Source organism: Sus scrofa, chromosome 15 (assembly GCF_000003025.6).
Source record: "Sus scrofa isolate TJ Tabasco breed Duroc chromosome 15, Sscrofa11.1, whole genome shotgun sequence".
In the NCBI taxonomy this organism is placed as follows: domain Eukaryota; kingdom Metazoa; phylum Chordata; class Mammalia; order Artiodactyla; family Suidae; genus Sus; species Sus scrofa.
In genome coordinates, this window is record NC_010457.5 from 24,423,785 (window position 1) to 24,451,631 (window position 27,847).

Genomic DNA, 27,847 nt, shown 5'->3' on the forward strand with positions numbered 1-27,847 from the left:
GAGTAAAAAAAGAGAAGAGTGTGTCACATTTAAGGATTAAAGTAGGAGTTCCCATTGTGGATCAGCGGGTTAAGAACCTGACTAGTATCTACGAGGATGTGGGTTTGATCCCTGGCCTTGCTCAGTGGGTTAAGGACCCCATGTTGCCTCAAGCAAGCTGTGGTGTAAGTTACGGATACAGCTCAGATCTGTGGCAGTGGCGTAGGTTGGCAGCTGCAGCTCCAATTCAACCCCTAGATTTAAGAACTTCCATATGCAGCAGGTGTGGCCCTAAAAAGAAAAAGGAAAAGAAAGTCTTCAAGTATATGAAGTCCCCAAGGAGCAAATGGTAGAATTTCAGGGGTTACCCAGCAGGTGGTAAGGAATCTGAGGGAGTGAGGCTGACCTGGTGCTAAGTCAGCCTCGCACTGGGGATGCTCCTGGGTTGGGTCCCAGTATCTTTGCAGTATATGAAAACCACTCTTCAGACCTGATGCCTGTGACTTAGTTTCAGTTCTGTCCAGTACGATGGCCATTGGCCTCATGTGGCCATTGAGCTCTTGAAATGTGGCTGATCTCATTGGATATAAGCTGTCCATGTAAATTAGAACACACAGCAGATTTCCAAGACTTAGCAAGACAAGAGGAAGGTAAAATATCTCATTAATATTCTTTATTCGGATTATATGTTGACAACTTTTGAGTATTAAAAGTTGTCAATGTTAAATAAAACATTATTAAAATTAATTTTATGTTTCTTTTTATTTTATTTTAATGTGGCTATTAGAACATTTAAAATTACATTTTCAGCTGTATTCAGGGCTCGCATTATATTTCTTTTTTTTTTTTTCCTTTTGAGGGTTTATTTAATCTGTTAACATTCATCTTGACCTAGACAAAAACAATTAGATGATTGTGACTTGCTTTTCCATTATCTTCTCATTTTTTTTGTATGAGTAACCAAAAGATTTCTTCTCAATACATTTTTTCACATTATATTTCTATCAGATGGTGCTGGTCTAAGCAAACCCTTCCCTTTTGAAACTGTTTTGAGGGTTCGCTTATTAGCTTCCAACTTGTTAGCCATATGCATGGAGGCAGCTCAGAGCTCCAGGAGAATTTCCTTTCTGCTAGAAAGGCACTGAAGGGGCAGAAGTAGACTGGGGGGGGGGGGGGGGCTGTGACTCATTTCCAAATAGTGGCTTCTGGTGACATCGTGTGGTCATTGCTTAGTACTACACTAACCACAGGCTATGTGCTGGTCTCCATTTCCCCATCCTGATGTTGCCCACTGCTCTCTGTCATTACCACACTGGATGGATGGGCTAATATGTCAGAAATCCTACCCTTGCAGAGGAATGTTTTCCTCCTCAACATCTCCCCTTATGCCTCTCTACCTGCTTTCATCTCTGCCACATCTCCACTGTTGGGTCTGAAACCCCAACCCACTGGGAGGTTTTCCTGACCCAAGGGAACAGTTCTAGAAAGCTCTGTCTGGTACAGAGAGACTCAAGCCTGGAAACTTGGCAGAAGAGTTGAGTAGTCTTAGGAAGAGTTTTTCTACCTCTCTGGGCCCCCTTTTTCCTTAAGTGCAAAACAGTTATGGTAGATGAGCTCTAGCCTCACATCCTGCTCCCCAGATCTGGGAATCTGATGATAGAATCTGGGCTGTCAATGAGGTTCACTCAAATAATGCCTCCCTGATGGTGACCTACAAGGAAGGGCCAGTCTTGAGCCTCATGTGAGGTTCAGGGAGGTGGCCCAACATGGAACAAAGGTAACTGACAGTGACTTCTTTAAAAAAAAAAAAAAAGATCTGTTAAATTATAGTTTCACCCCTATGTTCATCGCAGCACTATTCACAATAGTCAAGACATGGAAACAACCTAAATGTCCATCAACAGATGAATGGATTAAGAAATTGTGGTATATGATAGTGACTTCTGAGCACTGAGCAGATGGCAAAAGGCAAACATCATGCAATAGCATTTATATGTGGAATCTACAAAAAAGGATACAAATGAACTTATACTTGTGGAACAGAAACAGACTCACAGATTTTGAAAACAAACTGGTTACCAAAGGGGACAGGTGGGGAGGAGGAATGGGCTGAGGGGTTGGGACGGGCAAATGCACATTGAGGTATATAGAATGATTGGTCAATGGGGATCCGCTGTATAGCACAGAGAGCTCTATCCAAGATTCTGTGATCATCTATGTAGGAAAAGAATCTGAAAGAGAATGGATGTGTGTATATGAATAACTGAATCACTTTGTTGTATACCAGAAATTATCACAACCTTGTAAATCAAATATACTTCAATAAAATTTTAAAAAATGAAAAAAATACTCACACAATTGTCATTGGTGGAGACTAAGTACTTTATATATGCTATCTCATTTAATGCTCACATCATCCCACAAGTTAGGTATTATTACGTTGACTTAAAAATATATGATGTACTATCTTACATATGTATTAATATGCACATGTATATTCTGTTCTATAAGCTGAGAGGGCCTGGAAACAATGACATCCCAGTAACAATAAGCATCTTAGCACCCAGATCTTGATTTCTAATACCATTATCCAATAAGGAAACAGGGCTCCTTGGAGAAATGGTAAATTCTATAACTGAGACAGGAAATATACAAGGTTAGCCTGGAGCATCTTGAATAATAAGTGCTTAAAAATTTTAAAAACCTTTTTTGATAGGGTGTGTCAAAGGGACACAGAGGCGAACTCAAAGAATTCCCAGTGGTAAAACTGGAACATTCTGAACTACAAAATTAAGTGGTATTGGGTCATAACCTAAAGTATAACATAAATAAGTATTCATGGGTTCATACTGATATAAATGGTTGCATATAAAAAATGAGCCAGAGAAAAGAGGCAGATCTCCCCTGAAGAAAATTTCTAAATAATTTATTTCACCCTCAAGGGATAAGATGGCAAGTGTGGCCTGTGCATGGTGACTGCCTTACAAAGAGGGCGGCCTGCAGAAACAGAGCAGGAGGGGAAGAAGGGCTTACTGGCAAAACCTGACAAACTCCCTCAGGAAGGTGATCAAGGTCATTATCAGCAGAGACAATTCAAGTTAGTAAGTACATTTTAAAATTAAAGTATAGCTGATTTACAATGTTGTGTTGATTATGCTGTATAGCAAAGTGACCCAGTTATATGTATAAATACATGTTTATATTCTTTTCCATTATGGTTTATAGCAGGATATTGAATATAGTTCCCCATGCTATACAGTAGGACCTTGTTGTTTATCCTTTCTAGATGTAATAGTTTGCATCTGCTAACCCCAAGCTCTCAGAAGTATGTACTCTTGATAAAAGACACTTTACCTCTATGGTCTTCCTCCCCAAAGTCCATAACCCGAGTCTAGTCATGAGAAATACATCAAATAAATTCCTAAAGAGGACATCTTACAAAGTATTTGACCACTACTTCTCAGAACTGTCATGGTGACCAAAACCAAGGAAAGTCTGAGAAATCATTACAGCCAAGAGGAGCCTAAGGAGACATGACAAGCTAATGTAATGTGGCATCCTTCAAGGAACACTGGGAGAGAAGACAATTGATAAAGCTCAAAGAAATGTGAATAAAGTACACACTTTAGTTCATAACAGTGTATGAGTATGTAGCAGTGTGCAGTGTAACAACATAAGATGTTTCTAGTTGGGAAACTAGGTGAGGGGCATGTGGGAACTCTCTGTACTGTTTTTTCTTAACTTCCCTGTAAATCTGAAACGATTCTGAAAAATAGTCTGTCCAAAATGTTGTAGGTTAGAAAAGTGATAGGTAAAAACAAAATGAGGCAGTAAGGCTGTTAGAAATGTCTCTAAATCAGGGTTGGCAAATGTCAAAAGCCAGTTAGAAAATATTTTAGGTTTTGTGGGTCTTTATTGCAGCCACTCAGTTCTGCTGTCATAGGGCAAAATTAGCCATAGGCTGTACATAAGCAGGTGAGTTGGCGGAAGTTCCAATAAAATTTTATTTTGTAAAAACAAAAGAAACAAATAAACAAAACAGCCTACGAGCCTTGGTTTGCTGACCCTGCTCTAACTTGTTTAGTTAGAAGTGGAGTTGCTGGGCTGCAAGTATCCAAATCCTTAGTTTTGGAAATGGTCACATAGTTTTTCCAAAAGATTGCATCAAATCAAGTTTAAAAAGAAATGTATTAGAGTAGAAGTTACTGTGTAATTCACAGTGGTTTGTTTTGTTTTGTTGGTTTGTTTTGTTTTGTTTTTGTCTTTTTAGGGCTGCACCTGTGGCATATGGGGGTTCCCAGGCTAGGGGTCGAATCGGAGCTGTAGTTGCTGGCCTATGCCACAGCCACAGCAATGCCAGATCCAAGCCTCGTCTGCAACCTATACTGGAGCTCACAGCAATGCCAGATCCTTAATCCACTGAGCAAGCCAGGGATTGAACCTGCATCCTCATGGATACTAGTCAGATTTGTTTCCACTGAGCCACAATGGGAACTCCCACATTGCTTTTTCTAAAATGATTTCTCACTGGGTTCTTAGGTTGCGTTTCCCTGATTCTAATAAGATTGTGTATCATGTCTTCTCTTCTGAGAAATGCCCATGCACAGCTTTTGCTCAATTTCTGGTGCGTTGTCTTTTTTTTTTTTAAATGGGTTAGCAGGAGCTCTTTATATATTCTGGATACTAATCTTTTAATCAGTTACACATGTCCCCAGTATCTTCTCCTAAGATGTGACTTGTCTTTTCACTTTCAGTGGAATTTTATGCACCGAGTTCTTAATTTTAATGTAGTCAGGTTTATGCCTTCCTTTATATAGTTAGAGCTTTCTCTTCTCTCTTTTTGGAGAAATCCTGTTGCAAAGTCAGAAAGATACTTCCCTTATTTTCTTTGAAAAGATTGAAAGTCTTGCCTTTGCCTATAAATATTTAGTACCTCTGTAATTTACTCAAAGTCCAGAATATATGAAGGAGGAAAGGATTCAGTTTTATTTTTTTTCTCTCTGAATGACCAGTAATCCCAGCCCCAGGGCTTCTGTCCCTCCTGTCTGAACAGTGTCACCATGTCACATCTAGATAGTACATTGCATGCTGTCTTCCTGTCTATGAACACATGATATGTCTCCTAATATCTTTGTTTTCAGGATGAGGAGACTGGGCTTCAAAGACATTAAGTGATTTTCTCCAGGTCATTAAGCCAGTTATCAGAAGGGCCACCATTTTCACCTAAAGTCCTTGCTCTAAGCAGCCAGGCTGCACCTTTACTGCATTTAGTGAAGTCTCTCTCCTTGTAGATGGGCACTTTGAGTGCCCTTGTTATCAGGGCCTCAGGCATGGCCTTGAGAGGAGAGTTTCATGATCCACTGACCAGCCGCCAGGAGAGAAGAGGAAGAGCCCTGTCCCCACAGCTTGGCTGTGCTAAAGGGAGGGTCTCCATGCCTCACTTGCTCCATGATAGTCTATGAATCCCTCAGGTTTTTATCCTAGTGCAAGATCTGTTTGGGAGGATCATGTGCACAGAGGAAAGAAAGTTGGGCAAAGGGAATGGCTTAGGATTTGGGTGGGTCCCACCTTTGGTAGGAGGCCCACATCTCAGAAGGTTTGAGTGCAAGCCCCAGCTCTGCCATTCTCTAACTCTGTGACCTTGGATGAGACACATTTTCTGAGTCACAGTTATCCCATCTCTAAGAAAGGGTACTTGCCATTTCTCCTAGATAAGGTCGCTGAGGGGATTAAAGTAGGTGGCACACATAACATGCTTGTCTACTGCCTGGTGTCTCTCCAGTGAGACTATGAGCCCTGGGTTGCTCCTGCCTCCAGGCTGTAAGGGGGGGCTGAGACTCAGAGCCCACTCTCCTTCAACAGCCTTTCTTGGATGGTGAAGAGGGTTCCAGACTGTAGTAAACATGCACATTCATGGAGGTGGGAGGACTGAGAGCCACAGACAACAGCAGAAGGGGCCTTGCCCTCTGGACGACGCCAGCCTTCCTACAGCTCAAGTGTTCGCTTAAAGCACTTTTAATAGGTCTTCAGACAGGGGTAGGGCACTTAGGTCTTCTCAAGGCTTCAAGTGCCTGGAGGGAGTGGTTCAGATCAATGGAGAGCTGATCCAACAAACAGATGAGAAATAGTTAGGGTCAGCACATTCAGGTGAACATACCTAGCTGCCCATGTACTAGTTTTCCAAAACCACTAAGGCATTTTTTTGTTTTGTTTTTTGGTCTTTTTAGGGCCAGACCCAAGACACATGGAAGTTCCCAGGCTAGGGGTCAAGTTGGAGCTGTAGACACAGGCCTACACTACAGCCACAGCAACATGAGATCTGAGCCGTGTCTGTGGCCTACACTTTGGCTCATGGTAACACTGGATCCTTAACCCACTGAGCAAGGCCAGGGATTGAACCTGCATCTTCACTGATGCTAGTCAGCTTCATTTCCCACTGAGCTATGATGGGAACTCCCCATTAAGGCAATTCTTGAACAAGTCTTGGAGCTCCTGCTGTGGAGCAATGGGATCAGCAGCTTCTCCACAGCACCAGGATGCTGGTTCAATCCCTGGCCCAGCACAGTAGGTTAAAGGATCGGGCATTGCCACAGCTGTGACATAGGTCACAACTGTGGCTCAGATTTGATCTTTCCTCCTACGGAGGCTCAGCATGGCCATTGTGCATATTACCAATTTCCTTGTTTTCAGAGAGCAGATTGGGAAAAAAAAAAACAAAAACACCAGCTTGTCTGTAGTCTGTAAAGTCAAAAATTAAAGGATTGGAATGAACAGGCATTCAGTATTTTTTAAAGTATGTCTCAAAAAATGTTTCTCACTGAATTATAACTTAAATTCAGGAATTTTAAAAATCTGGGGTGCCCAGCTTATTGAACTTTTACATCTGTATATACTGTGCAACCACCACCCAGATCTGACTATTCAACATTTCCTGATCCCAAGGGCTCCCTGCATCCCCTCCCAGTCATGTCCCCCACAGCGGTAGCAACTATTCTGACTCCAGTCACCAGGAATTAGTTTTGCCTGTTTCTGAAATTCCTACAAATTCTACCACATGTACTTTTTTGCATATGGCTTCTTCAGCTTGATGTTACCTCTGTGACATTCATCAGGATTAGCACATGTCACTGTAGTTTGTTTTTTCAACTGCTGTGTAAAAACCCATTGTGTGATATGTCACAAGTCATTTTACTATTGGTGGACACTTTGGTAGTTTCCAGTTTGGGACTATTGCAAATAAGACATATCATTGAACATGCCATTTAGAGCACCTGTATAAACCCAGGAGTCTAGTTTCTGGATTATGATAGGTATTGAATTTCCTTTCTTTTCCTTTCTTTCTTTCTTTCTTTCTTTCTTTCTTTCTTTCTTTCTTTCTTTCTTTCTTTCTTTCTTTCTTCTTTTTTTCTTTCTTCCCTGCTAAAATCAACTCTATAATATAATTTACTGTATATAATTTACATACAATCATATCCACCAATTTTAACTGTATGTAATGAGTTTTGACAAATGCTTATTGTTGTGTGACCACCACAGCCATCAAGATATAAAATAGTTCCATCATCTCCAATAGTTTCCTTGTGTCTCCCCTTTTTTGGCCACACCCAAGGCATGTGGAAGTTTCTGGGGCAAGGATCGAAACTGTGCCACAGCAGCAACCCAACCACTGCAGTGACAACACCAGATCCTTAACCCACTGCACCACAGAACTCCTTGTGTCCCTTTTGTAGTCACCTTTCTCCATCCAAAGTCCCTGAAAAAGTCATTTTGATTTTTGTCACCATAGTTTTGCCTTTTTGAGAATTTCATATAAATGACACCATAGTTTCTGTAGTCTTTTGTGCCTCAGTTCTTTCATTCAGCATAATTATTTTGAGGTTCATTTGTGTTATTGCATATGTCATAGTTCAATCATTTTTATTGCGGAAAGATATATATTTCATTGTGATATACCACATTTTATTTTTCAATTTATCTGTTGAAAGACTTTGGGAATTTTTTTTTCCATTTTGGGTATTTTGTTAATAAGGCTGCTGTCAACATTCGCTATGGTTCTTTGCATAGAAATGCATCTTCACTTCTTTGAAGTAAATACCAAGAAGTAGGGTTAGTGAGCCACCTGGTAAGTATATATCTAACTTTACAAGAAATTGCCAAACTGTTTTACAGCAGTGTATGAGAGTACCAGTTCCTCCAGATTCTCACCTACATTTAGTTTTATCAATCTTTTTAATTTTAGTCAATTATAGAATATGTAATTATATTTCATTTGGTTTTGCTTGTTTCTATTGGCCATTTGAATAACTTCTTTGAATCTTTTACTCTTTTAAAAATTAGGTTGTCATCCCATCAACTAGTAAGAACTATTTATGTATTAAGGATATGTCTTTTATCAGAAAAGTATTTTAGGAACCAGGCTATTGCTTGTCTTTTCATTTTCTTAACTGTGTCTTTTGAAGAGCAAACATTTTTTTCATTTTTGTCAAATCCAATTTATTAATATTTTTATTTCATAGTTTGTGTATTTTTGTGTTTTACCCAAGAAATTCTTGCATAACCCAAGACCAAGTGTATCTCTATATTTGCTTCTATTTTTTAAATAGTTTTAGCTTTACATTTAGGCTTATGATTCATTACAAGTTATATCATGTATATAGTATCAGATAAAGGTCAAGGAAGACTTTTTTTGCATATGAAATTCCAGTTTGCCCAGCACATTTGTTGAAAAGTCCATCCTTTCCCCATCAAATGACCTTAGCATCCTTATCAAAAATGTGTATCTATATTATAGGATTATTGTGAGATGTAAATGGGACCTTGAAAGGACTAAACTGTAACAATTGGCACAGAATAATTGCACAACAAATATTTTCACACTTATAATTATTTATAATAATTAATTTATAATTACTTTACTTTACTTTACTTAATTTATAATTACTTTACTTTTCTGTTAAATAGATGTAATACTACACACCTTGTAGAGTTTTGTGAGGATTTGGTGAGAAGTCATGTGAATAGAACTTTTAACAGTATCTGCATGTGGTAAGTTCTCAACAAACGATCTTCTTTATATGATGGTGCCTACAGGTAGACACTCTTTAAGCAACAGCTATTATCTTGTGTATCTTCTAGAAACCCTCAATGAATAATATATGAAAAGATTTTACAAAACTGTTAATGCTAGTATCCCATATGAAGCAACAGGGAGTTATTTTTTACCTTTCAAATTTGGTAAAGGTTTTTTTAAAAAGGAAACCCAGAGTTACTAAGATGAGGGAAAAATGAGCATTCTTTTATAACGTTGGTTAATAGTGCAAATTAGCCCATACTTTCTTCATGGCAATCTGGCAATATAAATCAAAACCTGTTAAAACATGAATATATTTTGCCCTACCAATTCAATTTTTGGAATTTTAAAAAACTTTATTTTATTTTTGGCCTCATCCATGGCATGGGGAAATTCCCAGGCCAGAGGTTGAACCCACATCACAACAGTGTCAATGCCAGATACTTAACCACTAGGCCACCAGGGAACTCCCCAGTTTTTGGAATTTTAGCTCCAGAAAATAATTAAGATTATGTGTTGAGAACTATGTGTAAAGATACTTACTGTAGTAATATATAAAATCAGAAAAAACTTAAAACTACCTAAATGCCTGACAAAACAGTTAAATAAATTATGATACACCTATGTAATAATATACAAGACAGGGAGTTCCCGTCGTGGCACAGTGGTTGACGAATCCGACTAGGAACCATGAGGTTGCAGGTTCGGTCCCTGGCCTTGCTCAGTGGGTTGGGGATCCAGCGTTGCCATGAGCTGTGGTGTGGGTCTCAGACGCGGCTCGGATCCTGCATTGCTATGGCTCTGGTGTAGGCCGGTGGCTACAGCTCCGATTAGACCCCTAGCCTGGGATCCTCCATATGCCGCAGGAAGCGGCCCTAGAAAAGGCAAAAAGACATATATATATATATATATATATATATATACAAGACACCTCCTTTAAAATGATGTAGTAGAAAAATGTTTTATAATGTATTGAATGAAAAGAATATATTACATACCAGTATTCATTTTTTCATTGAGTAACTATTTATTGCCTGGCACTGGGCTGGGCATTGGTGCTATGATGGAGAATTAGACAAATGTGATCTCTGTCTTTACATAGCTTCCAATCAAAAAGGGAGAGAGAGAAAATGCAATTACAGTACCAGGAGGTAAGTGATGGGATGAGCGAGGGTAAGGTGCTAAAGGAACACACACAAGTATGCCACGGTTAGACCTGACCTGAACTTGCTGCCTAAGTGGAGTCAGTGTTCCCTGAGTGATACAGTTGAGACGTGAAGGGTGAGTAGGGTCTGAGAGAGAAAGATGTAGGGTTGGGGTAAGCAGCTGGAAGAGGGTTTGGGCAAAAGGAACATGTTACCGCAAGTGCCAGGGGACTTTTGAAAATGTCTAAGCTGAAGAGTGCACTGACCTGGTTCACATTTCAGGACTTCTCTCCAGTGTGTGGAGGTGAATTAAAGGAGGGGGAACCTGCTGGAAAGTAAGGAGACCAGTAAGAGACTGTTGGGGTGGTTCAGAGACAATAATGCCCCGATACTGGGGAGGGGGTGATAATGGAAAGAAGTAGGTAGATCCAAGAGATTGTGGAAGGCTATTGGACAAGACTCAATGCTTAATCGGGTATGGGCAGTGAGAAGGGAGAGGCAAGAACACCAGCCAGGTGTCTGGCTTGGCCACCTGGATCAAGAGTGATCCACTCAGGAGACAGGGGAACAGGGAGAGAAGCAGGAGAGGTGTTGGGTTTTGCTTGGGCAACATTTGCTTTGGTTCCTCTAGTGGAGACACTCAGTAGACAGTTGGGGATTAGAGTCTGTGGCTCAAGAGAGAGAAAACTGAAAGCAGAGACTCCTCTCTTACAGAGGTGATGACTGGACACGGGAGAGTGGGTAAGAACTCCTGGACAATACTTTTAAAACTGATCTTAATCCCCATTAGTGAATTATGAAATCAGTGTAGTGGGACATGTCTAGCAATAAAAACAAAGAAAAGAGAGAATAAAAAACTTCAGAGTTCATCCATAAGGGTAAGAATTGTTTCATAAAAGTTTTGTTTTAAATTTTATATGAATAAAACACTGCCTCAGTGTGTGAAATGGATCAAAAAATGTACCCTGTCCCTAGGTGTGGCTTGCCCCCATCTGATGAGGGAGAAGCTATCCCAATGCATGTATTTAAATCAATATGTGTGCTTCTCGATAGTTTGCAGCAGGGAGGTTCAACTGAAAAACAATTGAGTCTGCAATGAACTTGTTATCTGGTTAACAGATATAAGCGAATGGGAAGGAACCTGAGTTCTGGCTTTCTCATATCCTAATTTTCCCTATTAGGATTTTAAAAATTTAAGATAGTAAAGGTAAGCTTGGTTTGATGAAGACTTGATCCCCCATGGGTGTTTCCTTGTACTTGGAGTCAGGAAACATTGCTCATATGATAGATGTTCCCTTTGATGTCAATTTCCTGAAATTAACTTTTTTTGGTTTTTTTTTCTGTCTTTTTAGGGCTGAACCCGTGGCATATGGAAGTTCCCAGGCTAGGGCTGAATCAGAGCTGCAGCTGCTGGCCTATACTACAGCCACAGCAACGCGGGATTCTTAACCCACTGGGCAAGGTCAGGGATCAAATCCGAGTCCTCATGGATACTAGTCGGGTTTGTTACCACTGAGCCACCACAGGAAGTCCCTGAAGTTAACTCTAAAAGTGCAATTATTTATGACTATAAATCTTTAGGTTCTCAGAACCCAAAGTGGTAAATCACCCTGAATTGGGAAGGGGCTGACCATATCAGGAAGACTGGGAATAACATTTGGAGTAAAAGGAAAGGGCTGATGGAGCAGTCCACAGACCTTGGAGGAAGCTGGAGTTCCAGTCCTTGCTGTCTGCCTGATGGCTATGGAAGGCACGTTTCTCAGTAAGCCTCCATTCCCAAACTCATAAAATAGAGACACAACATCTTCCTCTTCAAACTTAACCTTTTTGTTGAGAGTATCAAACTTTGTAAACTGTTAAGTCATCTACAAATGCTTGGTGGTGTTCCTTGGATTAACAGTCCTCCTGGGATTGACTTTTAAAAGCAAGAGCCAAAGCTAAGGGAAGATCAGGTTCCCAGGGTTCTTTCCATTGTAGCATAAACTCTGTTCTCTCTGATGCGGTGCTGGTACTGTGGAGATTCCACAGCACTCCTGTGGTTACTGTATTACACACAACCACAGGAGGACCGCAGGCCTACAGAGCCAGACCAGCACAGGAACCTCAGCTCCACCCCTGGTTCACTCCACTCTGAGTGCAAATATGAAATGGAAATAATACACCTTATTCAAAGTGTTGTTTGAATGACACAATACAACAATTTGTGAACATAGCACATGCTCATTAAGTCACAATCCTCATTAAGGAAGACCTGATCTCTCCAGGTTGGCAAAAGTGAAGGCTAGATCTGCCAGTCTCAACACCCTGCATCTCAGAGATGCCCCTTCTCTTTTGTCACAAGTTCCTAAACTTTAGTGTGCAAATGCTCTCAGCAAATGTGGTTAAAAAATTTAGTCTCTGCATAAACATGGCCAAAAACACATTGAAAGATGTTCAACATCACTGATTATTAGAGAGATGCAAACCAAAATTTCTATGAGGTACCACCTTACACTGGCCAGAATGGCCATCATCAAAAAGCCTACAAATAACAAATGCTGGACAGGATGTGGAGAAAAGAGAACCCTCCTACAGTGTTGGAGTGAATGTAGATTGGTGCAACCACTATGGAGGCTCTTCAGAAAAGTAAAAATAGAACTACCATATGATCCAGCAATCCCACTCCTAGGCATCTGTCCAGACAAAACCATAATTCGAAAAGATACATGCACCCCAATGTTCATGGCAGCACTATTTACCCTAGCCAAGACATGGAAGAAACCTAAGTGTCCATCGACAGAGGAGTGGATAAAGAAGATGTGGTACATATATACAATGGAATATTACTAGGCCATAAAAAAGAACAAAACAATGCCACTTGCAGCAACATGGATATCATAATAAGTGAAGTTAGACAGTGAAAGACAAACATCATATGATATCATCTATATGTGGAATCTTTTTTCTTAAAAAAGGATACAAGTGAACTTACTTGCAGAACAGAAGCAGACTCACAGACTTGGAAAAACTTATGTTTACCAAGCGGGACAGATTGGGGATTTGAGACTGGCATATGCACACTAAGGTATATGGTCCCCAACAGGAACCTGCTGTATATCACAGAGAATTCTACCCCATATTTTGTGATAATCTATGTGGGAAAAGAATCTGAGAGCAAATGGATATGTGTATGATTGGGTCACTCTCTTATACAGTAGAAATGATCACAACTTATAAATTAACTATACTTCAATAAAATTTAAAAAAAAATTTAGTCTCTGAACAGATCTCCAGGCAACTAAGACACACCCTATAACACCTCCACCTGCTCCAGTGTCTCCCCAGAACCAATGGCCAATGGGGAGGCTTCCAGGGCATTGATTGCCTTTTGAGAGTCTGGATGGAGCTTGGACTCTCTCTCTGCTCTGAGTTCCCTTATTCAAGGTCGAGAAGAAGGAAAGGACTTAGTGACATGCAGTGACAGAGTGACATGCAGTTTGCCTATCCAAGCCGGCTGCTCTGTGGGTGGTGCCTCTGGAGCCAAGAGGCCCCCTGTTAGCCTCTTACTCAAGCCTTCACCCAAGTCCATTCCATGAGGCAATGTCCCCAAGTCCACTCCACCTAGTCCACTCCATGGGGCAATGTCACCATCCCCCTCAAGCACGCACACCTGGAAACACCTTAAGCCAAGGAGGAATAGCACTCACAGCCCTGGGGGAAGAAGGGAGATATTGTCTTCCTTTTCTATTTCAAGCAGAATTGCCATGCTGGCCCTCAGTGCCTGCAGGGTCTCCACCAGGGCTGGGGAAGGTCCTTGCCCACCTTTGGGAGCAGGTATTGAAAGAGGTCCTTCCAGGCACCTCCTCACTCAGGCCTTCCCCTGATCAGTCACCCCTACAGGGGTAGCTCTAGAATTTCTATACTGGGGTGGGGGTAGGGGTTGGGGATAGGAATGTAGGGGGTCTGGGCCTTGCCCTAGCAAAATGCTATTTTTCACCTAAGCTGCCTGTTATGTATAACTGTAAATGCAGTTTTCTGAGGTGTTTTCTTCCCACTTGAGTAGGATTGAGAAAATAATTGTAGATATAAGAAATTATTCTTGTTGTAACTGCTATTTTAATTAGTGGTTTCCAACCATCCTTTCTTTGTGATCCTGAATCCAAAGGGCTCAGGAAACCATATGATTGCACAGCTCGTTTGGCAAATGAAAGTAAAGTAATTTATAGTCTTTGTTTCTCTGAATACTTATCCATTTGGTGTGTTTGATTCTGGGGTGTTGCCCCAGAACCCTCGGGGATGTGAGGTGCCGCTGGCATAGTGTTTACACTATATTACCTTCCTAAAATCCTCAAATTCTGAATTTCCAAATGCACCTGGCTCCAAGGTGGATAAGGGATCGTAGGCCTTATTATAAGAATGATACTTTTTAGTGGCTGTTCAGGAGCAGAGAAGGTGTGTGGGGACTAGAGGCTTATCCCCTCCCAGCCCTCTACAGGCTCCTCCCCTCACTGCTGTCCTGGCATAGCTGCCTCAGGTTCTGGATAGCCTGTGGCCACTGCATCGACTCCTTCTTAGGGCAGGCCCTTGCCAGCACTCAAAGCTGTGACCAAAACAACTTCCCCAGGCAGAAGCCCCTAGCACTGTGTCTGCTTACCCCTATGTGACTGGAGGCTTCTCCCACTAGGTTACAGGGTGTGCTGTGGCTCCGAGCCCCAGGCAGAGCCGGGGAGAATGCCAGGGCTGCTGTTAACACCCAGCAGTAATGAATCACTGGGAATCAGATAACAAGATGATTATCTCTGGCACCTTCATCAGAGATGCTCTCTTCAGGAACTCACTGTTACCTGTGGAGTTTGTGAGCCATCCCCTCTGCAGCTGGGCCCCAGTACATCAAGCAGACTGAGACTCCAAAGGCTCCAGTGGACCCCAGAAGGACAGGAGCACCGCCATTTGATTCCCACTGTGTCCTAGCATAGCATTTGGCATTCAGAAAGAGCTCGGGCTTTTTAGCCAAATGAATTTATAGGTTTATAAATATATAGGTTTATATACTCACTCAACTCAGCAGACGACAGTTTATGAAGAGGTCAGAAGCTCCCTGTGGGTCAGTTGTTAACTTTGGGAGCTTTAATGTGGTGCCTTCTGTGTGCAGAGCCCTACTAAGTGCCAGGCCCTATCCAAGTCAGACTTTATGACACCGTGTGAAGGAGAGATTTTTATCCCTATTCATGGATGATAAATTCAGACACACAGAATTCTAGAGCCCTGTGCTATACAGTAAATCCTAGTTGTTTATTTTATTTACAGTAGTGTGTATCTGTTAATCCCATACTCCTAATTTATCCCTCCCTGCAACCACCCTTTCCCCTTGGGTAACCGTAAGTTTGTTTTCTATGTTTGTGAGTTTGTTTCTGTCTTGTGAATAAGGTCATTTGTATTACTTATTAGATTCCACATATCAAGTGATATCATATAGTATTAGTCTTTTTCTGTCTAACTTACTTCATTTAGTGTGATAATCTCTAGGTCCATCCACGTTGCTGCAAATGGCAATATTTCATTCTTCTCATGGCTGAGTAATATTCCAATGTGTGTGTGTGTATATACCACATGTCTTTTATCTGTTCATCTGTTTATGGACACTTAGGTTTCTTCCATGTCTTGGCTATTGTAATTATGCTTCTATGAACACCAGGGTGCATGTATTTTAGACTTTTCGTCTTTTCTGAATATATTCCCAGGAGTGGGATTGCTGAATCATATGGTAACTCTATTTTTAGGGTTTTTTTTTTTTCATTTTTAAAGTTTTAAGTATAGTTGATTCACAATGTAGGGATAATTTCTGCTGTACAGCAAAGTGACAAGACATCCACATAAATACATCCATTCTTTTTCAGATTCTTTTATCATATAGATTATCACAGAACATTGGGTAGAACACCAGTCACAGAACACCTGTGCTATAAATCAGGTCCGCATTAGGCAGTCATCTCATATACCACAGCGTGCATATGCCAATCCCAAACCCCCAGTCCCTCCCTCCCCCCAACTATCTGTCCCCTTTGGTAAACCATAAGCTTGTTTTCAAAGTCTGTGAATCTGTTTCTATTCTGCAAATGAGTTCTTTTTAGATTCCACATATAAGTGATATCATGTGATGTTTGTCTTTCATTGTATAATTCCTCTTAGTATGATAATCTCTAGGTCCATCCATGTTGCTATAAATGGCAATATTCTTTCTCATGGCTGAGTAATATTCCATTGTATATGTGTACCACATCTTCATTAACCATTACTCTTTCAATGGATATTTAGATTGCTTCCATGGCCTATCTATTGTAAATAGGGTTGCCATGAACATTGGGGTGCATGCATCTTTTTGAATTATGGTTTTGTCTGGATAGATGCCCAGAGTGGGATTGCTGTATCATCTGGTAGTTTTATTTTTAGTTTTTTTTTTGAGGACCCTCCATAATGTTTTCCATAGAGATTGTACCAATTTGCATTCCTGCCAACAGTGTAGGAGGATTTCTCTTTTTCCACATCCTCTCCAGCATCTATTGTTTATTTTTTCATGATGGCCATTCTAGTTGGTGAAAGGTGGTACCTCATAGCAGTTTTTCATTTCTCTATTTTTAGTTTTTTAAGGAATCCTCTACTGTTCTCCATAGTGGCTGTACCAATTTACATTCCCACCAACAGTGTAGGAGGGTTTCCCTTTCTGTATCTGGAGACTTTTGAAGTTCCTGACCATGACTGTAATTGGAAGAAGTGATTATTTCAACACCAAGCTTTTCCTGACCTCGTTCTGAACATTGGCTGATTGAGAACTTCATTTTATACAATCTCATTGTCTATGTCAGAAGGTAGAATGAAATAATTAGACAGAGAAAATGAGAGTGGAGAAGGCCTTGGGTCCCTAGAAAAAGGAAAGGAGTAGGGCTTTGCCTTGTCCCAGGTCTTTATGATTTATGCCTCCTGTGCTGGAGTGGATCCAGAGTCTTGCCTCTAGAGATTTTGAATTTACTCTGTTTTCGGTGTGAGAAGAGCTAGGGGAAGAATGTCCAGTGGGCTGTGGCCCTGGGCACTTCGAAATCAGCAGGAATATACTGCCCCTAGCTCTTCGGTACATGACTAGAATAGTGTGAAGTCCAGCAAACTCATCTCCGGCTGGTATCCCTCCCTCGAAAGGACTCAACTTCTCTCCTGGAAAGTGGTAGCCCTGGACCAGAGGCCTAGCCTGACTGATGTGCACTCTTGGTGGCATTCCCAAGAAGGAGTCACAAGATTGTTCATATTCAAGGGTGGTCTGTGCAGACAGCCCCACCAAAGACATGGATCCAGTCTAGGTCCTACTCCATTGTAGCCAGTATGGAGACACTGCATTTTCCTTGTGATTGATCCCAAAGCATGATAAAATCACCAAGATTCCTGGCAGGGTTCAGAAAGGGATGTTGTGAACAAGGGCAGTGATATACAAATTCGCATTTGACCAAACCATCTGTGAATCTCAAGTTCCTGGAAATTTTTTTATGCTTGATTTATAATGATCTGTTGATTTCTGTTGTATAGCAAAGTGACCCATACATACATACATTCTTTTTCTCACATTATCCTCCATCATGTTCCATAACAAGTGACTGGATAGAGTTCCCTGTGCTACACAGCAGAATCTCATTGCCTTTCCACTCCAAATGCAATAGTTTGCATCTACTAACTGCAAACTCCCTCCCCCTCCCCTTTGGCAACCACAAAGTCTGTTCTCCATGTCCATGAATTTGTTTCTTTTCTATAGATAGGCTCATTTGTGCCTTATATATTAGATTCTAGGTATAAGTGATATCATATTGTATTTGTCTTTTTCTTTCTGACTTCACTTACTATGGGATTCTCTAGTTTCATCTATGTTGCCGCAAATGGCATTATTTTGTTATTTTTTATGGATGAGTAGTATTCCATTGTGTATATGTACCACTTCTTCTTAATCCATTCATCTGTCGATAGACATTTAGGTTGTTTCCATATTTTGGCTATTGTGAATAATGCTGCAATGAACATGTGGGTGCATGTATCTTTTTCAATGAAAGTTTTGTCCAGATATATGCCCAGGAGTAGGATTGCCGGATCACGTAGTAGTTCTATATTTAGTTTTATGAGGTACCACCATACTGTTTTCCATAGTGGTTGTACCAATTTACATTCCACCAGTAGTGAAGGAGAGTTCGCTTTCTCCACACCCTCTCTAGCATTTGTTATTTGTAGACTTATTAATGATAGCCACTCTAACTGGTATGAGGTGGTACCTCATTGTAGTTTTGATTTACATTTCTCTAATAATTAGGGAGCATTTTTTCATGTTCCTGTTGGCCATCCATATGTGTTTGGAGAAATGCCTATTCAGATCTTTGGCCCATTTTTCAATTAGTTTTTTTGTTTTTTTGCTGTTGAGTTGTAAAAGTTGTTTGTATGTTTTGGAGATTAAGCCCATGTCGGTTGCATAGTTTGCAGCTATTTTCTCCCATTCTATAGGTTATCTTTTTTTTATGGTTTCCTTTGCTGTGCAAAATCTTGTAAGTTTAATTAAGTCCATTGGTTTATTGGACTTAGAGAGACTTAGCTAAGGAAACATTTGTATGGTTGATATCAGAGAGTGTTTTGCCTGTGGTCTCTTCTAGGAGTTTTATGGTATCTCATCTTATGTTTAAGTCTTTAAGCCGTTTTGAGTTTATGTTTTGAATGGTGTGAGGGTGTGTTCTAGTTTCATTGAGAGTTCCCACATGCCCCTCACCTAGTTTCCCAACTAGAAACATCTTATGTTGTCCAGTTTTCCTAGCACCACTTGCTGAAGAGACTTTTCCCCATTTTATGTTCTTGCCTCCTTTGTCAAAGATTAATTGACCATAGGTATCTGGGTTTATTTTTGGGTTTTCTATTCTGTTTCACTGGTCTATGTGTCTGTTTTTATACCAGTATCATGCTGTCTTGATTACTGTAGCTTGGTAATATTATCTGAAGTCTGGGAAAATTATGCCTCCTGCTTGGATTTTTCCCCTCAGGATTGCTTTGGCAATTCTGGTTCTTTTATGGTTCCATATAAATTTTTAGATTCTTTGTTCTAGCTCTGTGAAAAATGTCATGGGTAATTTGATAGGGATTGCATTAAAACTGTAGATTGCTTTGAGTGGTATGGCCATTTTAACAATATTAATTCTTCCAGTCCAGGAGCATAGAATATCTTTCCATTTCTTCGAATCCTCTTTAATTTCCTTGATTAATTTTTTATAGTCCTCAGCATATAAGTCTTTCACCTCCTTGGTCAGGTTTATTCCTAGGACTTTTTGGGGGGAGGAGTGAAATTTTAAAGGGTATTGTATTTTTATGTTTCTTTTTTAATATTTCATTTTTAGTATACAGATATGCAACAGATTTCTGAATGTTAATCTCATATCCTGCTACTTGGCTGAATTTGTTGATCAGTTCAAGTAGTTTTTGCATGGAGTCCTTAGGATTTTCTCTGTATCATGTCATCTGCATAGAGTAACAATTTTTTACCTTTTCTCTTCCAATTTGAATACTTTTTTTTATTTGTCTGATTGCTGTGGCTAGGACTTCCAATACTATGTTGAATAAAATTGGTGAGAGTGTGCACCCTTGTCTTGTTCCATATTTTAGTGGGAAGTCTTTCAGCTTTTCTTTGTTGAGTATTATATTGGCTGTGGGTTTGTCATAAATGGCTTTTATTACATTAAGGTACATTCCCTCTATACCCACTTTGGTAAGAGGTTTTATCATGAATGGATGTTGGATTTTGTCAAATACTTTTTCTGCATCTATCAAGATGATCATGTAGTTTGACTTATTATGGTGTATGGTGTTGATTGATTTGTTTATATTGAGCCATCCTTGTGAACCTGGGATGAAGTCCACTTGGTCATGGTGTATGATCTTTTTTATATGTTCTTGGATTTGGTTGGCCAAAATTTTGTTGAGTTTTTTTTTGGGGGGGAGTGCGCACCCATGGAATATGGAAACTCCAGGCTAGAAGTCAAATTGGAGCTACAGCTTCTGGCCTACACCAGAGCCATGGCAACACAGGATCTGAGAGCCTCTGTAACCTACACCATAGCTCACAGCAACACCGGATCCTTAACCCACTGAATGAGGCCAAGGATTAAACCCATGACCTCATGGATTCTACTCTAGTTTTTAATTGCTGGGCCAGTAAGGGAACTCCCTTTTGTTGAGATTTTTGCATCTATATTTATCAAAGATATTGGCCTATAATTTTCTTTTTCAGTAGTATCTATCTTTTTCTGGTTTTGGTATTAGGGTGATGGTGGCTTCATAGAACATGTTTGGGAATGTTCCTTCTTCAAAAACCTTTTGGAAAAGTTTAAGAAGGATGGGTATAATTTCTTTGTATATTTGGTAGAATTTGCCTGTGAAGCCATATGGTCCTGGACTTTTGTTTCTAAGGAGTGTTTTTTTTATTATTATTACGTATTCAATTTCATTTCTACAGATTGGTCTGTTTGATATATTTCTTCTTTTTTTTTAAAGGTTAAACTTTTTATTCTAAACTATAGGCATTTAAGAATCATTAGCTTTTTTTTTTTTTTTTGTCTTTTTGCCATTTCTTGGGCCGCTCCCACAGCATATGGAGGTTCTTAGGCTAGGGGTCCAATCGGAGCTGTAGCCACCGGCCTACGCCAGAGCCACAGCAACACGGGATCCGAGCTGCATCTGCAACCTACACCACAGCTCACGGCAACGCCGAATCGTTTTTTTTTTTGGTTGGATGGTCTCCTGTTATTATCTGCTTAAGTGGTTTTTTTTGTTTGTTTTTTTTTTCATTTTTTGCGAATGCAATATTTGGTTTTGGCTTGTGGTTGCCCTGTTTTTTAAGTATGCTAACCCCTTCCTATAATTGTGTGTTTTAGCCTGATGGTCCTGTAGGTTCAAACACTTCATTACTATATTAAAATTAAGAAGAGAAACATACAAACAAACAAACAAAAAGGGTCTATTTATTCCTAACATCCCTTGCCCACATTTTATGATTTTGATGACTCTTTTTTTTCTTTTAAATTTTATTTTGTTTGAAGCATGTTCATGATTAAATCTGTATGCTGGCTTATTTGAGTGACTGCTCTCTGATTGTGGTTTCCTCAGTCCTAGTTCTTCCTCCTCGTTTTTTTTCTTTTCTTTTTTCTTCCCTTTCCTTCCTTTCTTTTTGGTTTAGAGAAGCCCTTTCAGTATTTCTTTTAGCCTGTGTTTTGTGTTGCTGTATTCTTTTAGTTTTTGTTTGTTGGAAAAATTTTTATTTCTCCTTCTATTTTAAATGATATTCTTGCTGGATAGAGTATTCTAGGTTGCATATTTTTTCCTTTTAGCACTTTAAATATCTCTTGCCATTCCCTCCTGGCCTGTAGTGTTTCTGTAGATAAATTGGCTGGTAATCTTATGGGGGTTCCCTTGTAGGTAACATTCTGCTTTTCTCTTGCTGCCTTTAGGATCCTCTCTTTATGACTAATTTCTGCCATTTTTATTATTATGTGTCTTGGTGTGGGTCTATTTGGGTTCAATTTGTTTGGGGTCCTCTGTGCTTCCTGTATCTTGAACTCAGTATCCTTTAGATTTGGGAAGTTTCCAGCAATAATTTCTCAAATATATTTTCCATTCCCTTATCTTTTTCTACTCCTTCTGGAATTCCTATTATTCATTGATTGGCCTACTTTATATGATCCCATAGGTCTCTTATATTGCTTTCCTGTTTTTTGATTTGGTTTTCTGTCTGCTGACCTGATTGGGTGATTTCCATTAATCTGTCTCCCATATCACTGATTCGTTCTTCTGCATTATTCATTCTGGTTTTTACTGCCCCTAGGTCAGTTTGCATCTCTGCAAATGAATGTTCTAGTTTTTCTTGGCTCCTCCTTATATTTTCTAGTTCCTTTCTGAGGGTATCTTCATTACTGTTCATACCTTCTCTTAATTCCTTCAGTATTTTCACTATTTCTCTTTTGAATTCCAGGTCTGTCAGACTGCAGAGATCTGTTTCATTGTTGACTATTTTAGGTGAGTTCTCCTGTTGGTTTGACTGGGGGTGATTTCTCAGCTTCTTCATCTTGCTCGTTGTTTTCTTTTTCCTGAGGGAGTTGTACTCTCCGTGACCGGGCAGTGTTTGCCTTGTCACTGCTGTGGAATGTTTCCTGAGGGCTGGCGTTGTTGGTCAGTCTTTTTTGAGGCAGTGTGACTTTTCTGGAGTGTTGATGGGGCTAACAGTGTTTCTTTGAAGCAAAGGAGGACTTCCTGAAGGCAGACAGGACTGGGAGGTCCACACCACAATGGTAGCAGATTTCACTCAGTCAGGCAGAGCTTGCTCTGGTGTTTTTAGGCTGTGGGGTTCTTGCAGGAGGTTGGCAGTGTTGGGCAGCTGTTCCTCAGGAGTTCAGCACCCCCTGGGGGCTGGAGCAGCTATCTGGGTCACTGCAAACCCAGGAGGCTCTTCCCTAGGGCAACCCACTCAGAAGGACGACCTGAGAATGTAGGCAGATCTTTTCACAGTCTGGCCAAGCTTGTTGTAGCTTTTCCGGGTTGCAGGGGGTCCTGCAGAGAGCTGGCAGTCCTTTGTAGCTGTTCTGCAAGAGTGTGGCTCCCCCCGAGGGCTGGAGCAGCTAGCTGGGCCTCTTCCCCAGGGCAGCCTGACTCAGAAAGACCGTGGGGCAGCCCCACTCAGAAAGACCATCTGAGAATTAGGCAGATCTTTTCACGGCCCAGCCAGGCTTGTTGTAGCTTTTCTGGGCTGCAGGGGGTCCTGCCTGGAGCTGGCAGTCCTATGCAGCTGATCTGCAAGAGCTCAGTACCCCCTGAGGACTTTGGAAGCTAGCTGGGCCACTGCAAAGCCAGGAGGCTCCTCCCCAGGGCAGCCCAACTCAGAAAGACTGTCTAAGAATTAGGCAGATCTTTTCATGGCCTGGCTAGGCTTGTTCTAGCTTTTCTGGGCTGCAGGCCTTTTCTCGGGGGCTGGTGGTGTTTGGTGCTGCTCTGCGGGGGTGTAGCCCCTCCAAAAGGCAAGCAGGCCTGTGCAGGAACAGCCCCTGTGGTGGTAGGCTTCAGGCAATTGTTGAGGCCAGCCTTCCCAGATGGCAGGCAGCCTCAGGTCCGGCGAGTGGTTAGGTGGTGGCAGGGCTGGGGGGAGGGGATGCACTGGGAAGCACAGCTTTCTGCTAGCTAGTGGGCTGGTAAGCTTGCTGTGGCATGGGGAGTATTCTATGGGGACCCACCCCTTCTTCTCCCCCCTCCCAGCATGGGCACAAGCCAGGCTCTTCTCCCAGGTTCCCTCTGATGTGGCTTTCCACTTCCCCGCCCCTAGAGTGTTGCTCCCTTCCTCTGCGACAGCTTTGTTTTCTAGTCCCCCAGGCAGTCTCTGCCCCATCAAATTTGACAGACTGGTTTCTAGACCTCCCAAGCAGTCTCCACTCCACTCCCCGCCCCCCAGCCCTTTCCTGGGTACTAACCTCTGGAGCCGAGGTCTTGGTGCCCAGCCCCCACCCAGGTGTCTCAATTTTTGGTGACTGTGCCCGTAGTTCAGATGGTCCATTCAGTTCTTGATCTGCTTCTCAGAACTCCAACTTACTGCTACACTCTTCCCTGCATCTGGAGATTCGTCTGGTTCGTTTGATCTTTCCCCCAGGAGTAGGTGACTTTCCAGGGTGCAGGATCCCTTTCTCCTCTGCAGTTCCCTTTCGGGAGCACCCGTCCCGCTCAGATTCACCTTCTCTCACTCTCCTCTTTCTTCTTGTTTTACCTAGTAATGTCACGAACTTCTTGCCGTTATTGGAGTTTAGGTTCTTCTGCCAGCGATTGGTTGCTGTTCTGTGTGAGTCATTTATCCTATAGATGTGTTTTTTTTGTTGTGTTTGTGGGAGAGGGCGAGCGTGTTCCCCTACTCTTCCGCCATCTTGTCTCAGATGATTTATTTTTATTTTATGCTTGAGTCCTCTACTTTTTAGTTTTTGTGACTGTATTATTTGGTTTTGAGTTGTAGTTGTCCTGTTGTTCAGGTATGTTAACCCCTTCCTATATCTGCTTGCTTTAGCCTAATAGTCATATAGTCTCAAACAGGTTCTAAAAAGAAAAAAAAAAAAAAAAAAGAGTCAAGATTTTCTTACTCTCCTTCCCCACATTTTATGATTTTGATGTCCTTTTTTAACATCATTTTTATCCTTTTGCTGTTCCTTGTGCTTGTTATTGAATTTACAAAAGGTTTCTTTTTTTTTTCCGTTAGATCAATATACTAGCTTATTTAAATGATTACTTTCCAATTGTGATTTATTCCATCCTATGTCTTCTTACTTTCCTATTTAGAGGAGACCTTTCGGTATTTCTTTTAGAATGTGTTTAGTATCACTGTACTCTTAGTTTTTGTTTGTTGGAGAAATTCTTTATTTCTCCTTCCATTTTAAATTATATTCTTTCTGGGTAGAGTATTCTAGGCTGCAAATTTTTCCCTTTTAGAACTTTGACTATATATTGCCACTCTCTTCTGGCCTCTAGTGTTTCTGTAGAGAAATTGGCTGATGACCTTATGGGGGTTCCCTCATAATTAATTATTTGCTTTTCTCTTGCTGCCTTTAGAATCCTCTCCTTATCTTTAAATTTTGCCATTTATAACATGTCTTGATGCGGGTCTGTTTTGGTTCAACTTGTTTGGGCCCTCTGTGCTTCCTGTATCTTGATATCTGTTTCCTTTAGATTTGGAAAGATTTCAGCCATAATTTCTTCAAATATATTTTCAATCCCCTTTTCTTTTTCTTCTCCTTCTGGAATCCCTATAATGTGTGGATTGCCCCACTTTATGTTATCTCATAGATCTCTTATATTGACTTAATGTTTTTTTTCATTTGATTTTCTTTCTGCTGTCCTGATTGGGTGATTTCCATTATTCTGTCTTCCAAGTCATTTATTTATTCCTCTGTATTATCCATTCTGCTCTTCAGTGTCTTTAACTCAGCTCACATCTCTGAAAATGAATTTTATATTTTTTTCTTGGCTCCCCTTTATATTTTCTAGTTCCTTTCCAAAGTAGTCTGCATTACTGTTCATATCTGCTTTTAATTCCTTTCTATTCACTCTTAATTCCTTCTGTATTTTCACAGTCTCCTTTTTGAACTTGGTGTCTGTTAGATTGCACAGTCTGTTTCATTGTTTGCTCCTTCAGGGGAATTCTCTTGTTCTTTTAACTGGGAATTGTTCCTAAGCTTCTTCAATTTGCATATGTTTTTCTTTCTGTGAGTTTAGGGAACACAACTACAACTACTGTAGTCTTAGAGGGCTATTTATATGTGAGAGTGCCCCTGGGTATTTTGTGAAGGCTTACTTTTTTTTTTTTTTTTTTTTTGGTGTAAGGACTGTTTTTGGTTTGGATGCTTGCTGTTTCTTTCCTCAGTGTATGCAGGCTGTCATCCGTGTGCTGGTCTATGGCCTGCATGTGATTCCAGGGAGATGGAGGCAATGGGCAGGGCTAGTAGCCAGTGCCTGGTTGCTGGGCCCTTGACAGTAGCAAGGACCTGCAGGGAGGTGGCACAGGCTAGCCCTGGTTTTAGGGCCCTGGGACATGGCAATGACTTTCAGGCAGGTGTAGGCAATGCACAGACCACTTGGCAGTGGCAGCAGCCAGGTGTGTGTATTCCCAGGGAAGTAAGAGCAACAATGGATGGTGCTTGGTTACAGTGCCCTCCTTGGTGCTGAACACTGAGGTGACTGGGACCAAAGGTGATCCCTGTTCAAGGACCCCTTGTGGTGGTGGGCCAGACCCACCTCTGGAGTCTGAGATGGCTGTGGTTGTTTACCCCTGCTGCTCATAACCCATGCAAGAATTGCTCCACTGCCAAGAGCCCATGTGTGCACAGAGAAAGACGTTCCTATTGTAGTCAATCAACCCCTCCTCTCTAGCTGTCCCCAACAATGGTGCCTTGCTTCTCCTGTGGGCCCAGGCCTCCTCCTGTGCTCCCTCAGCTGTGCCACTCCACTCCCCAGTTCATGGCACACCACTCCCTAACCCTTCAGGCTGACTCTACACAGCCAATCCTAGTTCTCTCCCCAGAATTGACTTCTAGAGCCTGAGTATCAGTGCCCAACCCCTATCTGAGTGTGTCAGGCTGTGATTTCCGGGGGCAGTGGTACAGATAATCCATGTGGCTCACTCTCTGCTTTGCCCTCCTCAGTATGGCTGCTGTGCTTTTCTCCAAGGCTTTGAAGTCCCTCCATCTTGGCTGATCTCCCTGTCAGTTAGGTGGCTTCCCAGGGTGCATGTTCATTTCCTCTTTCACAGCTGCCTCTCAGGAGTGCTGGTCCTGTCCTGATTCCTTTTTTTTTCTCTCTCTCTCTCTTTTTTCTCTCTCATTCTCCCACCCTTTTGTTCTATCTAGTTATTTGGAGAGTTTCTTGCCCTTTTTAGAAGTTTAAGATCTTCTGCCAGTGTTCAGATGTTCTGTGTGAATTGTTCTACATGTAAATGGGTTTTTGTTTTTATTTTTGGATGTGTTTGTGGGAGAAGGTGAGTGCCACATCTTACTCCTCTGCAATCTTGACCCCATCTCCAGTTCCTAGTAATTCTGATCATAGTGCCCTCTGGCCATCTGGCTTCACAGCATGTGCCCTGGAATTGGAAATAATGAGTTTCCCTGGAACAGCACCTTCACCAGTCAGGTGAGCCTCTTGCCCCTTAATGAATGAATGAATGAATGACCCAAAAAACTATTCACTTTCCAACCCTAACATGAGGCCAACACGGAATCATCATTGTCCTTCTTGCTAACATAATGCAGGCAGAAAGAGTTCAGAATCCCCTGTTTTGTTTCTGTTCATTTTATAACTAAAAACAGAGTAAAAATACCTCTAATTCAAGTATCAGATATTTGGAAAACTATTTCAACACACCAGTATAACACAGTAAGCCCAGATTTTGGATATGGGATAGTTGGTCAACTCCTGGCCTCACCATTTCACATTGGTGTGACTGGCAGCTTCTGTAACTTCTCTGAACTTTTATTGCCTTGTCATTAAATAAGATTGATACCTACTTCCTATGGTTTAAGTGGAGATTCAATAAGATACTTGGAGTTCCCATCATGGCTCAGCAGAAATGAATCCAACTAGGAACCATGAGATTGTGGGTTTGATCCCTGGTCTTGCTCAGTGGGTTAAGGATCTGGCATTGCTGTGAGCTGTGGTGTAGGTCACAGACATGGCTCAGATCTGGTATTGTTATGGCTCTGGCGTAGGCTGGTGGCTATAGCTCCAATTCTACCCTTAGCCTGGGAACCTCCATATGCCGCAGGTGTGGCCCTAAAAAGCAATAACAAAACAAAACAAAAATAAGATACTGTATGTGAAGTACTGGGCCCATCATAAGCATTTGACAGATTAAGATAAGACGTCTAAATGGCCATTACCTCCATTGATCTGGATACTTGGCTAGAACCATTTTAGAAAGTTCTAAGTGAAGAGAAAGCAATTGAGCTAATAGTGCTTTTAGAAGGCTGCTGAAAGACGGAGGATGAGCCAAACAACCAGACTCATTGCAAAGGCTTCAGGCCAGCAACCATGTGAGTGTTCCTGAGCTCTTTGTCCCTTCAACAGGGTGACACTCGAATAATGATGTTGGCCA